The sequence below is a fragment of the Hyposmocoma kahamanoa genome, unplaced genomic scaffold (genome assembly GCF_003589595.1).
Source record: "Hyposmocoma kahamanoa isolate Upper Pololo Valley unplaced genomic scaffold, ASM358959v1 160, whole genome shotgun sequence".
Taxonomy (NCBI): Eukaryota; Metazoa; Arthropoda; class Insecta; order Lepidoptera; family Cosmopterigidae; genus Hyposmocoma; species Hyposmocoma kahamanoa.
Genome location: NW_020653575.1, coordinates 513,892 through 529,690, shown reverse-complemented (window position 1 = coordinate 529,690; position 15,799 = coordinate 513,892). Strand labels below are relative to the sequence as shown.

General features: G+C 35.9%; 1 protein-coding gene across 8 annotated transcripts in view; it reads right to left on the bottom strand.

Annotated features, from left to right (window-relative positions):
- Positions 1-15,799, bottom strand: part of LOC113240635 (optomotor-blind protein) — a 182,019-nt gene that overhangs the window by 17,739 nt on the left and 148,481 nt on the right. The gene's annotated exons all lie outside the window — the stretch shown is intronic.

The window sequence follows — 15,799 nt, the reverse complement described above, 5'->3', positions numbered from 1 at the left end:
TCATTAAATGATTGTACACGGTACAAATAGGTACATTGTAAAACGCCTACAACGAACACTTCGTTAATATTCAAGCAGCAAAATTATCTATAGATATTTAAAATTGGAAAACAACACGCTGCAATTCAAGGCACATTTAAAGAAATGGTTAATTGACAATGTTTTCTATAATCTAAATGAATTTTATAAAAGGCTTCAAATATATATAAATATTTACCTATATTTAAAGATTTACATTAATCTGGTCAAAATAGCAGTCGGTCGTCATTATTAATAAGTAAGATAATAATCTCAGTACACAGTACTTAAAAAAATTTCGATTTACAAATTTGTTACGGAGTGTAACGGAGTTATCGCGTAATATAAATAAAAAAATACACTAGAATTGAAAACCTCCTCGTTTTCTTTGAAGTCGGTAAAAAAACTGACATTTAAGACAACGACAGCTGTATAAAATGCTAATTATGAAAAGTCATTACAATGTTAATGAATAGTCGGTGCTCTGATTTCCTTCCTGTTGTATAGGTATTGGTTGTAGTAGAAAAGACTGTAATTTAATAATTCTCATCTTGTATAACCATAACCTACCACCTCTCAAGTATAGGCCGTGAGTTCTATTTATTTAATTTGAAATTAATCATGAGCCTTCCGGTGAAAGAAAACATCGTGACGAAACCTGTACGTCGAAAAAAGTTTACAACACTCGGAAAACGTGGAAGGCCCCAACCCGCATTGCGTCAGGTGGCGGACTATGGCCTAAATCCTCGCCTGAGAGGAGACCCGTGTTGAGACAATGACAAAATTCTATTGTATTAATTATTAATACAAAGATCGAACACCCAGTTAGACACCCAGAGTTATCACCCAGTTAGACCTTTACAGCTACCAGCCCTGTCGAGAAATGTCGCTATTCACTGTATTTTAAATTTTTATTGAATTGTTCTATTGTATTTTCACAAAAATATATAATAAAGGTTGGTATCATATAACGTACGCGCAGCCACGCACTAGGGAAACCCTATATCGCGGGTGCCATGGATACACACACATAGACAACAACAAATTACACCAAAAGTCACGAGAGAATAAATGTAGGCCATACAAATATTTTTCCTGGCCCGGGACTCGAACCCCCGTTCGGCTATGGAGCAATTGACAATAATGAGAATTATGGCAGCAAAAGCATTACATTCAATAAAATAAAAAAAAATCATTAATTTAATTATTAAAAAAACTTACGATATTCCTTATTACGATATACCTGAAGATTCTACTCTATGGTTCTTTTATAAAGCTTCCTAGAATATAAAGACGTGAATGTTAACCATTAATCAAGCTAATCGATTGGTACCTATATCGACTGCAATTAGTACTCAATGACAATTATGACTTATTAGAGGCTGAATTATAAATAAGCGGAGAGTCGAATGTGTAGTTCATTCAGTAATTAATGCATGTGACTTGCAGTAATGCAATTATGATATGTATATATGATATGTAGATAATCAAGATGCTTACCCTAAATTTTTTTGTATTGTCACAAAATATATCGTCTGTTTAAAGGTAAAACCACATAAGTAACATTTTAAACAAAAAGTCTTTAATTTATATATATATAGCTAGCTATGGTAAGAAAATCACTATCTTTCTGCACGTGAAGCTCAATAACAAAAACGATATAAACTTATTAAGAGTTCCATCTAAAAAATAGTGATTTTCTTACAACAGGTACATAATCTGGAGATTTTTTGCGGAAAATGTCGTTTATGTGGTTGTGCCTTTAAGCAGACAATATATAGTAAATTCTAAACTTAACCTCCAAAGACTCAGGCTAGCTACAATGGAAAACAGCGCTAAATTCCCAATGTACATTAAAAAGTATTAAATATATATCGAGTTCTTAGATTTTCGCGATTGTTATGACGTTTAAGGCACGAAACGTGGTTGGTTCGTTTGAAAAACAAATATACGCGATTTAAATCCGGAAAAATAGTTTCATTTCCTATGTGTATTAAATATAATTACAAGCTTCACACCTTTCCTTGGCAGTTTTGTTATTTAAATATTCAAGTATAATTATCGTGTATTATTAAATAATATTGCACGGTGAAATAATCGAATACTTAAATAATAAAATTTGCCACGGAAATTAGGTAGTGAACACTAGACCCAGAATGACCGACCTAAGCAACTACGCCGACAGTTTTGTATGAAAAACGTATTTTTAACCGACTTCAAAAAAGGAGGTTTTCAATTCGACTGTATTTTTTTCTTTATGTATGTTACGCGATAACTCTGTGAACGGAGTTTGGTGACCTTTTTTGTTGGCAAGAGGGTATCTCAGTATTGGTCCCATTTAAATTTGAAGAAAATATTCCACCTCTAAAGGTGGCAAACTAGAGAATGAATCCGGTTTCACGCGTTCTCCGGTAACCGATTTCAATAAAACTTGGCAAATAAATGTAATTCCACGAACTTTTGAGGTCGGTTTTTGTAGTACTAATATCATTATATGGTCACGAAGAATATATACCTAGCGCTAAATTTGAATGCGATATTTACGTTATTACGTTCAATTGTATAATGTACACTGAGTGTTTGTATGGTAATGTGGAATATTTTTTTCTGGATCTTTACATATTACTATGTAAATGTTGAAATTCGTGGGGTCCTAGAAGGTTAACAATAAATTATTGAATGTTTATGTTTCAATACCAAAAATTATTTTCCCATAAAAGTTTATCGTAAATTTATCATAAACGTATTCATTACTCCAGTCATTACATGTGCGGTTCATACTTCACAGTGAGCTCTTGATGTAATATTTTGGCTGCCTGGTTGTGTCTATTATTTAAGTTAAAGCTGCCACTACTGCATAGTAATAAATCTCGTAACCGTCTTAAAATGGACTTAAGTCCATACTTCAATAATTGCACGCATTTTTAAGATAAAAACCAGTCCCATTATTAATTTTGTCACGTTCCACTCGAACTGCGAGTTTCAAATTCAATTATAATTTCACTGGCACAGCATAATTGCTGGTCGACTTAATTTAATAAAACTTAATCTTACTTATTTAACTATCTGCACCAATTAAATTGAGAAAGTTCCGCTAGCGATTATTACGTAAGATTTAAGAACACGTATGTAAATCATAACCCCTGTACATAGGGCGCACTATAAGTTTCCGGAACTGGCCACTTACATAAACAATATTTAAAAAGTAAATACAACATTTGAAAATGGAACTCTTTCTCTGTAGAATACAGTTTTTTTCATCTGACTGTCACTTGTTTTTACATTGTGGCATCATTTTAGAAATTGGTTGTCTACATCACCATGGATTTTACTCGTGAACATTTTCGTAGTATGATTTTGTACGACTTTAAGTGTAATTGATTAGCTCAGCGGAGCTTCACTCGGCTTCAAACTGTTTTTGGCGATGAAGCACCATACAAGACGACTATTTATAGCTGGTTTGCAGAATTCAAACGCGGTCGTGTGAATCTCAGTGACGAATTTCGTGATGGTTGCCCGTCCACTGCTGTGAATAACAAAGACATCGATGCTGTGCGCCGTATGATCAAAACAGACAGGCATGTGACATACCATGAGATTCGGGCATCTTTAAGCATAGGTATGAGTCAAATACAATCAATACTACACAAACATTTGGGTGTGAAAAGCCTGTGCTCTCGGTGGATCCCACACAATCTGACTGAGACACAAAAAACGGATTGCGTCACTTGGTGCAATGCCATGCTCACCAAATTCAACGAAGGAGTGTCAAATTTGGTGTGGGACATAGTGACAGGTGACGAAACATGGATTTATAGTTACGATCCCAAAACAAAGCAGCAATCGAGCATATGGGTCTTTCGAGACGAGCCGAAACCAACCAAAGTGGCGCGCGTGCAAACTACCTCTAAGCGGATGACTGCTTCTTTTTTTAATAAAACTGGACACGCGGCTACTGTTGCTTTGGAGAATCGTTGTACCGTGAATAGTGTTTGGTACACGATCGTTTGTTTGCCGGAAGTTATTGACAAACTCCGTAAAAATAACCGTAAACGCCGCATCATCTTGCACCACGATAATACCGGTTCTCACACAACAAATGAATTTTTGAAGGTGAGCAATGTTGACCTTATGAGCCATCCCGCGTACATTCCTGACCTGGCACCTTGCGATTTTTATTTATTTCCAAAAATTAAGAGCCAGTTACGCGGTCAACGATTTTCATCACCTGAAGAGGCTGTCGAAAAGTATGAAAACACGTTTCAGAGATTGTCACAGAGGAGTGGCATAAATGTTTTCAAAATTGGTTGATTCGTATGAAAAAGTGCATTAATGCTAACGGAGAATATTTTGAGAAACAATAAATTCATTTCTGACCATTTATAGTACTTTTTTTCTTACTCATTCCCGAAACTTATAGTGCGCCTCACGTATGTCTGTTTATGTACTTTTTTTATGATATCAAGTGATGGAACGAACAAGTCGTCCGCTTGGTGGTAAGCGACACGCTTGTCCAAAGGAGTTGCAGTACCGCTCAGAGCTACAAATAGCAAAGATCCGACGGGCAGTGACACTTCGCCCGTCACCCTGAGACCATAAGTTAACAAGTCCCGTTTGCCTGTACTTTTAGCAGCACCCTTATCCTTCAAACCCGGATTAATGCTGACATTACTGCTTGGCGGCAAAAATTGGTCAGGGAGGTGGCAGTACTTCCCTGGATGAACTTCACAATGAGCTCTACTGCGACTAAATAAATACTAAATTATCCAGCAATGGGAAGTTGATTCAGATACAGAAAATAATAACAATTATTATAACAGACTTATCGTTATTAAACTTAACTATGTTGCGGGGTGCTTAGAACTTTGACACGGACTACGCACTATAGTGTTAAATTATAATAGTGCGTAGTCCGTTTCGATTCGTGGAGCAGCAAATTAATTTACTTCCATTTTTATTAAATAGAAGGAAATTAATTTGCTATGTTTTGATGAGTAGCAAATTAACTTACTTTCATTTAATAAAAATGGAAGTAAATTAATTTGCTACTCATACGCATTACCGCGAACCCAGTGAAGGTTAAGTGCTGCAAAATAGCTGCAGTTGTGTTGAATATTTTTTCGTGCAGTTAATTTTTAGAAAAAAAATTTAACCTGTAAACTTGCAACCTGCAATTTTGCACCATTTAACCTTCACCGGGTTCGTGGAGTACAAAATTAATTTACTTCCATTTTTATTAACATGGACTACCGCAAAGTGACGCCTGAATCTATTAATTAATAGTAACGTAGTCGAATAAACAACACTAGAGAAATATATCATCAAAAATTTACTTTAAGAAAAACGATAGCAAGAAATTGTCTTTCAATCACGACACCGCGCACTAAACGTTAAAAATTACTCATCCATTCAAATTCGGGGTAATTCTCATAATGATAGTGTGGTGAGACCCCTCTGGGTTGCCACAGCAAAAACGAAAAAATAAAAAACTATAGGGTTACCAAATTACGTAGCTATTCGACCTAGTAATTGTTGGTTGGTAACTTTTGTCATTTAACTGTGTGAATATCTAAGTAGAGCGATAAATTATGGATAAACCAAGTTTGTGGTTATGTTAGAGACTAGTTTCTAATTTTCTTTGTAATTTATTATTCTTGATAATATTTCTTTACTTTGGATCACAAGAAATTATGAGTTTTTTTGTATTATATATTAAGTTTTTTGTATTATATATAAAGTGATCTATTTCTTGATATGATAATATTTCTTGTTTAAATGATCATAAATGATCGTTCATTTAAATGTCAAGATAAATTATGGTTTTACGATATGTACGTCACAAAAGAATAAAAAAATCCTGCATTTCGCGCTACGTTTGTCATAAAATTTTTACAGAGAATACGTGCTGACAAAATATTCAAATGAAGGTATACGGATAAAATTTCGTGTTCTAGTATAATAAAAAGAAACCAGAAGCAAGGCCCTAATCAAGTATTGTACGGACAACGGCACACCAGACTACACATTTTTGTTCGAAAATCGCCTCTTTCCAACGGAACAAGATACGACAATGTGTAGCTTGATGTGCACTTTACGTATTTCTGCCGCCAAGCAGTAATGTCCGCATTACTGCGTTACAGTTTTGAAGGGTAATGGTGCAGTTGAAATTACAGGTACATGGGACTTGTCAACTTATGTCTCAGGGCAACGGGCACAGCGGCCGGGCCCCTCAGATCTTCGGGTTTTACCAGACGCATGACTGTGGTCGTCCCGTCACATTTTAAATTTCACCCGGTCTCAAACTAGGGAATTACATTCAGGGCATTACCCTGAGCACCCAGACACCAGTAGTTCATTTCCTAAATTGGTCATACCGGGAATCCACACCAAGCGCCCATTGTCCTATTCGGCCAGTGTCGTAGTCTATTCAAAAAATTCGTCGAATCTAGCGTTTGAATTATATGCATTCATGCATTCACTCCCATTTAATCAATGTCATTTAAAAACAAAATCCTCGTAGAAATCCCTGCAGGAAGCTGTCAGCGCAGTGATTTAAACAGTTGATCGAATTACCTTCAATTTAGCAGACCGTCTGCCCCCCACAATTAGTCAATAAAAACCACTTGTGTTATAACAGAAACAAGGGCAAGACGTAAACTGCGCTTTGATTACGTTTGTTACTGTCATTTTACGACAGTACAAAGATCATTTATAATTGTGGTGTTCATAACAAATGACCATGATAAATATCCTTTCGTTATGTCCTATAATAATGTACCAGATAATCTCACCAATTATCTGCAGCGACACGACAAGGCGTAATTTGCGCAAGAAACGATATAGAAGCAAATAGCAGCAACATCTCATGATTACTAGGTAAACTAGGTAATCCCATTACTATGAGAAATAAAACGACTTTGATGCTTTGATACCCTTTGAAGTAACCCAGTGTGTCATCCTTAAAGTAAGCACCTTTCGTCCTTACTATTTTTCAACTACAACCGTCTATGAAAAATGTGAAGTTTGACAGTTAGGCAATTGGCTGTACTTTCAATTCTACTCAAATAGCAAAAGGAACTTGTGTATGACCCTAAATTTGGTTACAAGCGCAGAAATTATAAAGTCTACACAATCCCGCCGGTTTCGAATCACATTTGCACAAAAATCATACGCCCTTCTGGGACCACATTTATATTTGGAATGTATAAACTAAACGATAATTGATGTAAAAGCACTCTAAAAAGATGGCTCCTAACTTTATCTTATAACGAAACAGAAGACCTTAAGAGCGTCCTCTCATAAATAATGTTTATTCTACATGTTGTTCAATCCAATTCGCGGTTTTGGCACCGCTGACTTGTTGAATACAATACTTAAGATATTTACAGTAATACTCATGGACCCAAGAAATTAAATTTCATAGAGCTGTGAACGGTACAATGTTTTTTTATTATGTATAGGCACATACGAAGAAAAAATAAACTTTATTAGTATTACCATACCAGAGCGACATAAAGTGCGAGATCTCTACGGGAGAACAGCAGTATCTCTAGCTTCATGTCGCTCTCGTGCTAGTCGCGCCTTATCATACTAGTCGTATTAGTTATTAATTAATAATTCTATTAATTAGTAATTCTCAAGCCTGTGCCAGCCTGGTAAAAGTTCGTCTCTCAAATTTGTTCTACCGGGAATGCGACTTAGCATCTCCTCAGCCTCACTCCAAAAAAACAGGCTGCTGAGGTCAATAGTTATTCCGCTTTTATATTGGTTCCACAGTCAACCAGTCACAAGAAGCACGGGGCCAGTGCGGATTTAACGAGTCTTTAGAGGGTTAAATGAATCTTCTCTGACTTTCGTAAATATTTTTTCCTTCATCGTTAAAGTTAGTAAACAACGACTGTACTAAAACCATGAAAACACATGAGAACAAAAGAAATCTGTTTAAAAAGTATGTCGTTATTTCGACATTTTTCTGCTTAATATAAATAAGGAAATCCTATTGGTTGTTTATAAAACAATTCTGCCCCCTTCTGTTTTGGTGGAATTGACATCGAAGACAAAAGACAATCTAATGAACACAATTCCAAATTAAGTGGACTTTATCTTCTTTAAAGGACCATGGTATCGACAATACAAACGAGTAACAAAGAAAATACATATTCACAAGCATAAATAAGGCATTGCATAGTGATTTCAATGCTCGCCTCTTGGCGTGGAATACTAAAGCAGTTGTTGCATACAAAACATGCATTTTTGCCATACAACCTACGTGTATTTATGCGATTTGTGGGTACTTTAGCAACAATAGTGATATTAGGGATGCATTCCGACTCTAACTTCCAAATAGCGGTTGGAATGTTGTTGGCGCAAGCGCGCTGCAACTTCATCACGACTGTCTTCTTTTTTAATACACTGATGGTAAGCGAATGCCTGCCCATAGAAGTTGTAATGCCACTCAGAGCTAAAGCTCTGGCAGCTTTTTTTATTACTCTAATTTAAATCGCGAATACCCGGGGGAAACTGCCGCTGCGCCAGTCGCCTTAAGAGATATAAAGGTGATAAGTTCCTCCTGTCTGTAGTTCCACTAGCCCTTCAAAACAGGAACAACAAATGGATAAAAAAAAAGATTTATCATGATCGCTACATTTGGCAGTCAGCTTTAATCTAAAAACAAACATTCTAGTAAAGGAGTTCGTTAAGGAAAGTATTGCCACCTTACTTATTTCTGCCGGCAAGCAGTAACGTGAGCATTACTGTGTTCGGGTTTTGAAGGGTTAAGGGTGCTCGTGAAATTATAGGAACATGAGACGTGTCATCTTATGTCTCAAGGTGACGGGCGCAGTGGCAGTGCTCTTCAGTTCTTTGCGATTTAAAGCTTTGAGTGGTATGGACAGGCGTATCGCTTACCACCAGGCGCACGAATTGTTCGTCCAGTCACTTTGTATCATAATATATCGCACTGCTATTACAATAGTGTTGTAACTCAAATTATGTATTTCAGGATTTAAAATAAAATTTGATTCTCTACACGGCAATAAAACCGTAGTTAGAATATTGTAAGAGACAATTAAAATATGTCTACTTAACTCAAAATGAGAAAAACTTTATGTGACCTAGTTCTGGGCAAAACATATACAGTTCTTACTCAAAAACATACATTATTTTTTCCTTCTTATTTTAAAATATATTTGGTCAATAGGAAATTGTTTAGATGTCTGTAATAAACTTTAACATTATACTTAAATTTTAGTGATCTTTCGCGGGAAGTGAGTATTCGTTTTTCATCGATTCTAAAAAAATCCACTTTTTGAGTTAATACACTATTGTATTAACAGTGCGATATGTACTAAACGGGTATCTTTTTTACGGTTCAATATAAATTTAAAATGTATGGAAAACCGACATTTTTAATATGCAATTACAAGAGTCGGTTTCGGCGTCGATTTCATAGACAATCAAGATAATTCTACCTACGTGTTTACATTTTACATTGCATGCCCTGAAGCTATTTTCAAAGTCGAAAGTTAATATTTCGACGTAATAAGTGTATTGAAATAGTTTGCTAAGCAATTATTACATCAAGCAATAAACCCACATTATTTTGTTTATTTGTCCACGTAAGTTGTACAAAACGTTTGAGTTAAAAAATTATATATATTTTAGGGTTCAGTTGGTCACGTGGTCAATTATCTCATAGATGGCTTACCATACCATTTATATTGCTTTAACCCGTTCATAGACAGCGTTTAAACACCGCACAAACAACGACGATATCACAAACACCCAGACCCAAGAAAAGTTAGATTTACTACATTGACCCAGCAGGGAACGAATCCGTGACCTAAGAGATGGCGACACCATGAAAACCGGTACCTATACAAGCCACAAGACCACGAAGTCTATACTTCTTTATGTAGAAAGAGTAGGCGGCAACCATAGCAATTGTACTGGTTGGTTTTTTTAAGAACCATATAGCGAAACCGGGTGTACCCCGTCCTGATTAATTTTACGGTGAACGTCGTTCACGAAAGTCATGTTGTCATCTGAATAAATTTTGATTTATTATCGTTAATTCGCACCCTTGTTATAATAAGGTCACATTTGCAAAATTACAACTTTTGAGGAGAGATCATATCGGATAAAAAGTCTACGAACGAAATTAGTAAGTTTTTTATGCTTAAATAGAAAAGCGATAAAGTTTCAGACGTACATCATTTGCCTCATAGTGTTCGTATTTAATATGGCAGAAGCACTTTGACGTATGATCATATACCAAGGGTTTGATGTACAGATTTTTTACCACGGTACCTATAGCTTTCTATTCTCTTTCCGATATTTCACAGCGGTTACTTGCTCAAAGTCAAAGATCATTTATTCCATAGGTAAAATAAGTTTACACTTGAAAACGTCACATTTACATTACATTATATTAAGCTACTGCTCGTTCACTACGATGACTTCCCTGAGAAGAACGAGCCTAGACGGTATACAGAACGAATAGCTCGTTTTTGCTATACAAATATGGTTTGAATATCTGCCGCTTTACCCCATTATACTAGACATTATATACTATGGAAGTAACTAAAGTGAACTAGTCTAGCAGTAGTAACATCGGTAAACTCACGTATTCTGCGGACTGCGTTTGCTCTTGTCACAAGTTGACCGGCAGATAGTAATAGATTGCTTTAAGGCTATATGTCCCTCTTTCGTTGTCGCGACTACTCCCATCGCGACTTTTTGCAGCGTTACCATTGACTACTTTTTTTTACACACTCACTGTCTTTATATTTGAAATGGATGTCGAATTAATTTACTCATTATTATTGCTGTTTTAGTTTTTCTTATTAAGTGTGTTAGTTTTAAATCGTCTCAGTTGTGTGTCGGTATTCTGCTAAAAGTTGACAGTGTGGTGGCCTTTCAGTGGCTAGCCATCGAGCTACAATGCAACTGTCTTTGCATGTTTTGGTTTTTTGGTATGCTCTTCAATGGTGAGTCGATGGCACGTCTACGGCGAAGTCTAGATACTAATATTGTATACATTTAATTTGAAGACTAAATTGGTGATTGAACGAGATAAAAATAAATGTATGCATAGATTAATTAAGATATACAGGAATTTCCATGGCAGGTTTAGTAAGGTAACATCATCCATCGAGTATATAACCAGAAATACAGACGCAATAAGGGCCGTCCATTCCTGGCTATTTAGCGGTAAATGGGCCTTACATCACTTTTAAATATCAACTCTCCTTTGCACTGAAATCACAAATTAGAATGCTGACTTAGTTCAGCGCCAACAACTGACCTGTGTGCACGTATCCGTATATTCCAAAAATATTCTGTAATAAAATAATATCTGTAACAACGGTTCTGTTCCATTCAGTGGTGTTATACTTAATGTGAACTAAATACAGAATGTGATTTGGTCGTTGAACGATTTATTCGCTGCAATATAGCAATATTATTTTAAATCAATTATATTCGATTCAGCATATCGATTAAAAACTACATTTTTTGCATTCTCTGTGATAGGACACATCTTGATTCGAATTTGTACTGGTCAGTAAGATTAATACGAAATAAAAAGAGTTAAGACTTGATTAGTGTTTCCTTGATAATAATAATCTCCTAAAGGTCCTAGCAGTGATATATTTAGCTAATAATAATAATAATAATAATAATAATAATAATAATCGAACAACAAATTAATACACCAACAGAAGCAATTGAATCATTAGAAACTAGCGAACACATTCAAACACAAGGAAATGAACCAATAACGACACCAGTAGGAGTAATAGATTACAATCGAGTCGAAAACACATTCACAACAATGATAATAAAGTACACAGGCATAGACCCAACACTCAGACCAATAATTCCCAAATTACAGACGACACGGCAAATAGTTAAAACTGTTAACATCGTTAATCAAATAGTTGACAAACACTTACAAAACACAAAAGTAATCACGTTTGAAGAAATTCACACTGCTATATACTGTGCCGCAATAACAGTTACGACATTACACGACAAAAAAACTAAAAAAACAGTAGACCACGCTTCCCATACACAAAACAACAAAACAGATAAACAAAAGAAACCACAATGGGAGAAACGAATAGAAAACAAGATCACAACGCTAAGGAAAGAAATAGGACAACTCACACAATATCTAAACGGAAACCTTACACAGAAAAAACAACAAAAACTAAACCCTACTAACAAAACCAGACAAGAATTAATAGACGAACTCGATAAAAATAAGCAAAAACTACAGGCACAAGCTAAACGACTGAAACGATACAAGAAAAGTAACCAAAGAAAGTCAGACAATATTTTGTTCAATAACAACCAAAAGATATTTTACCAAAAACTCAACTCAGAAAACATAGTAGTAACACAACAACCAGACATAGAAGAGATCCAAAAATACTGGGAAAATATATGGTCAAAACCCGTACAACACAATACACACTCGTCATGGACTGAAATAGAAGAACAAGAGATGGAGAAAATTGAACCTATGCCAGAAATAACAATCGACGAAGACGACGTAACACAAGCAATAAAAAGAACATTAAATTGGAAAGCGCCCGGAACTGATAAAATTCAAAACTATTGGATCAAATACTTAACTTCAACTCACAGACACATAGCAAACACACTAAACGGCTTCATCCAAAATCCACACGACATGCCTGCTTTTCTTACCCAAGGAACAACCTACTTAAAACCCAAAGATAGTGACACAACAAACCCAGCCAAATACAGACCCATTACATGTCTCCCAACTATGTACAAACTACTAACATCCATTATTACACATAAAATCAGCTCACACATATCAACAAACAAAATCATACCAGAGGAACAGAAAGGTTGCAGTAAAGGTTCAATGGGTTGTAAAGAACAACTAATAATAGATGCGGAAATACACAATCAAGTAAAACATAAACACAGAAATTTATATTACTCATATATCGATTACCAAAAAGCTTTTGATAGCGTGCCCCATTCATGGCTACTACACATCTTGAGAATATATAAGATTGACAACAGTCTAATACAGTTCCTACAACACGCAATGACCAAATGGACAACAAAACTCAATGTGAAGACTAGTACTACAACACTCAGTACAACACCTATCAAAATTGCACGCGGGATATTCCAAGGCGACTCTCTTAGTCCTCTGTGGTTCTGTCTTGCCTTAAACCCTCTCCCCAGAATACTTAATAACTCTACATATGGATACATCATTGACAGAGAAAACAAAATCAAACTTACACACCTACTATACATGGATGACATAAAACTATATGCAAGTAACAAACCGGAATTAGACCATCTATTAAGACTAACAGAAAAATTCAGCACAGATATAAAAATGACTTTTGGAACAAATAAATGTAAAATCAATAGCATCATTAAAGGCAAGCACAGCAGAACAGATTCTTTTGAACTTGAGCTACAAAGAGGGACTATACACAGCATGGAACCCGGAGAGACATACAAATATTTAGGATACCAGCAAAGTACATCAATTAATCACACCAATATAAAAAACACATTGAAAACTAAATATAAACAGAGACTAAATAAAATACTCAGTACCCAATTATCCGCCAGAAATATAGTCAAAGCCATTAACACATACGCCATCCCCATCTTAACGTATTCATTCGGAATCGTTAAATGGTCCGATACTGAGCTTAATGCCCTCAACACCACAACTAGGACAACATGCAATAGACACAACATTCATGATATACACTCTGCTGTACAACGATTTACACTGAAAAGAAAATTAGGTGGTCGCGGATTCATCGATATTAAAAACCTACACTACACCCAAATAGACAATCTGCGAACATATTTCATCAGAAAAGCCAACGACAGCACACTACACAAAGCAATAGTACTCTTACCTCATTCTGGAACACCTCTACAATTGAACAATAACCAATTTGACCCAAAAACCAGAATTCTAAAACAAGAACAGAAATTAGAAAACTGGAAGAACAAAGCACTTCACGGCAAATATCCCCATCAACTGGAACAAGATCACATAGACCAAACTGCATCGACCACCTGGCTTACCAAAGGAAACATATTTAGTGAGACAGAAGGATTCCTAGTAGCTATACAGGACCAAGTCATTAAAACACGCAATTACTCCAAATATATTCTAAAAGAGTCAATAGAAACCGACAAATGCCGATTGTGCCACCGATACACTGAATCTATAGATCATGTAACAGGAGGTTGCAGCGTACTCGCCAACAAAGACTATACACACCGCCATGACAATGTTGCCAAATACATTCACCAACAACTTGCACTCAAACATAGTCTGACAGAAACACATACACCCTACTACAAATACAAACCGAAAAATGTACTGGAAAATAATAAAGTAAAACTCTATTGGGATCGAGACATCGTCACCGACCGCACTATCCTCAGCAACAGACCTGACATAACAATAACTGTTAAATCTACAAAGACCACCTACCTCATAGATATTGCCGTTCCCAACACAAACAACTTAAAACAGAAACACACTGAAAAAATACAAAAATACATACCTTTAGCAGACGAAATCAAACAGATGTGGCACCAAGAAACCATCAAGATAGTCCCCATTATAATTTCGTCAACTGGTGTCATACCGAAAACCCTACATACCGCCTTAAAAACGATAGATCTGCACCCTAAAACCTACATATCACTACAAAAGTCAATTGTACTAGACACATGCTCAATAGTCCGCCGTTTCTTAAATACACCTGATTTCACAAACTCCACAAAAAATCACCACTCACTCACATCCCCTCACAATACCACAACCGAACCAGAATACTTGGCTTAGGCCCGTACCTGGTTCCAAATATCCGACCACCAGTCGAGTACAAGAAATACAAAAAAGAAATAATAATAATAACAAATATTATCGTAATTGCAATATAATCTCAGTGGAGTCTCAAAGGATTACAATGACCTATGGTTACAAGAAAATTAGCAGATTCGGAGCCCTATAGGGCTCGACTAGCGCGAGAGCGACATACAGCGCGAGACACTGCTATTCTCGCATAGAGATCTCGCGGTTTATGTCGCTATTGCGCAAGTTGTGCTAATCGTGCTAACCCTGATACCACGACGAAATAAACTAGTAAGAAACTTGTCGATGGTGATGATGGCTTATCTGAATTAATGTCTTTATTCATCTTTGATTGACTCGATGTAATATTTACGACAGTGTGTACTTTTGTGGTGTAAACCGTAATCCTACTTTTCGTATAGATACTATTGTCTAAATTCGACATAAAAATCTTAATATAAACATGAAAAACCTACGGAATCCTAGAATTGAATCCAAATCACACCTACCGAGTTAAAAAACACTAACGAACCGGTCAAAGACAAGGCTATTGGAACGTTACTGGCAACATTAAAATGAAATTATACTCGGCCAGCTTAATTACGAGCCTTTATCGTCCGTCGAATTTCTTTATTTTACGGCTGGCAACAAATTAGTATGTAAATCGAGTGGCGTGGTGGTCCGGCGCCGATGTCGGAAAGACGATTAAAAATAATCGTTTCGACTACGATAGCGTTCGACGTGTCTTTATCGATATCTGGTAGTAACTTAGTTGGGCATACCCATACATGCGTTTTTATTGATCTAACATTTTAACCGGTTTTCGTGACACAATATAACACCCATAATTTGATTATTTAACTTATAAATGGTTGATTTAAATGAATTAAATACAGA